This window comes from Bactrocera latifrons, unplaced genomic scaffold, assembly GCF_001853355.1.
Source record: "Bactrocera latifrons isolate USDA-ARS-PBARC rearing strain unplaced genomic scaffold, ASM185335v1 scaffold_1693, whole genome shotgun sequence".
Taxonomy (NCBI): Eukaryota; Metazoa; Arthropoda; class Insecta; order Diptera; family Tephritidae; genus Bactrocera; species Bactrocera latifrons.
The window spans coordinates 5,130-7,467 of record NW_017535178.1 but is presented as its reverse complement, the minus strand read 5'-3'; positions in this window follow the sequence as shown (position 1 = coordinate 7,467).

Here is a 2,338-nt window from a genome sequence, read left to right as displayed (position 1 = left end):
ACCATGGAAGATGTGTGAAGATTAAAATTGAGCCTGGGGTCCATGGTTACTCCCAAGTCAACAAAACTGCATACTTGCTCCAACCTAAAGTTTTGTATTACGTATGAAGTAGGGTCTACAGATCTACGTGAAAAGCACATCGTTTTACATTTTTTAACACACCAAGAAACTAGGTTGTTTAAGTCTGTTTACAACTGACATCTTTCGCTATTCGAGGTGAATGATTTAAAAAGTTTTACATCGTCAGCATACAATAAAACTTTTGAAAACTTAACAACAGATGATATGTCATTAATAAATAACAAGAACAGAATTGGTCCAAGATGGCTACCTTGAGGAACGCCTGAAGGAAAATTGATTATGTCGGAAAGAGTATCGTTAAATATGACTTGTTGAATTCTATKACTAAGRTAAGAAGCAACCCATTTTAGAAATATTGGTTGAAAACCAAGAAGATCAAGTTTATTCAAAAATCTGTGTATATAACATCAGTGGTCTTATTCTCCCTAAAACTAGTTGATACATGTGATACAAATTCAAGCAAATTACTTATTGTAGATTTCCCTTTACGAMWACCGTGCTGAGAACAAGAAATTAATGGAGAGATCCGGAAGGYTATGTCGTCTGTTATAWTTGCTTCAGTTTTGGATACAGAAAATATTTTGCCAGTGGCAACACTGATCATAAGCCGTTTAATATCGTAATCCCACAATTTTAATCGACAACCAAAAACACTCCTTTAATGAAATACTAACTAGCAAACCATTACCCGCAATCCTACAGTCAAATATCCCTTCGAACAAAGAGGAAGAAATTCTCGGCGTTGAGATGATGAAGGAACTCCACATAAATAACACCAATCGTATACAAACACTGCAGACAACCCACACAGCAGCTCTAACAACAAATTTTTCATTAGTAGTTATTTGCCTGATCAGTCTAGCAACAATAGGCACTGCATCAATCATAAAAAAGAATTGTAAGACAAAACTAATAGAACCATCGAGCTACAATGTAAACGTAAATGTGGCCAATAATAAAGAAGACACATCAGAAACTTCCACGTCAAAAGTGCCAATAACCTTAATAGTTTMAACAAACGAGGACGTTCGTTTTTGACGGTGGCGGAGTTAGTAACATTAAAGTTAACTGCGATAAACAGAATAATAATGGATAAACAATATACCAATCAACATCCGGCACGCGCAGTATAAACTACAGCCAGGAATTATTGCTGGCCAACAATAATGCAACCATTGCAACAATTGTCGAGCAATTAACAAATCAACATCCGGCACACGCGGAATAACGAGACACAAATAAATAAATCAAATTACTAGTATAAGTAACTTTTAAGTTATAAATAATTGATAAATGAAATTTAGTTTTTAGCAGAACAATTAACAATAAAGGTTATCTTGACCAAAAATAMAATTTTTTTTTTAGCCGCTTCAATATAACCGGCAATAATTTATATATGTACATTCATAATAACAAGTGCCGCACACATCTTTTCGCATCACCGTTGTCACGATCATCCAAATTGAAAACAAAGCGCCACAACGTTGTGTTGTTGGTAAAAAATCCGAGCTGTGCCGAAAGAAACTAGCAAACGATCGCCGATTGTTACCGCTTACCTTGCTGCTCGAACAGCTTCGCCAACAAGCTAGCGTATATATGTATGTTTTTGTATGAGCGTGCATACATACACGCTGATTTTTGCTCGGTCAGATGTTACAGTTCCTGTTTTTATGAATGAAGCGGGGTCGGTTGTGGAATTTGCGCCTGCGTTTCTGAATGAAATCGTTTTTGTTGTAAAATTTACTACATTTGAGCTTCGCCAATTTTGCTGCCATATTGACTTGTGATGCTTCTGCTATTTAGACGATTGTTGTTTTTGTAGAACACTGTTTCAATTTCTTCTTGGTGACATATTGTGTACGCATATGTATGTTTGTATGCTTGCGAATTATTTGTTCGGCAATGTATACCTCTTCTTCTTGATTGGCGTAGTCACCGCTTACGCCATTATAGCCGAGTTAACAACAGCGCGCCAGTCGTTTCTTCTTTTCGCTACGTGGCGCCAATTAKATATTCCAAGTGAAGATAGGTTCTTCTCCACTTGGTCCTTCCAACGGAGTGGAGATCTTCCTCTTCCTCTGCTTAACCCRGCGGGTACTGCGTCGAATACTTTCAGAGCTGGAGTGTTTATCTCATCCGTTGTTGACATCGACCAAGCCTCTTCACCATATAGCAATACGGGAATTATGAGTGACTTATAGAGTTTGGTTTTTGTTTGTCGAGAGAGGCCTTTGCTTCTCAGTTGCCTACTCAGTCC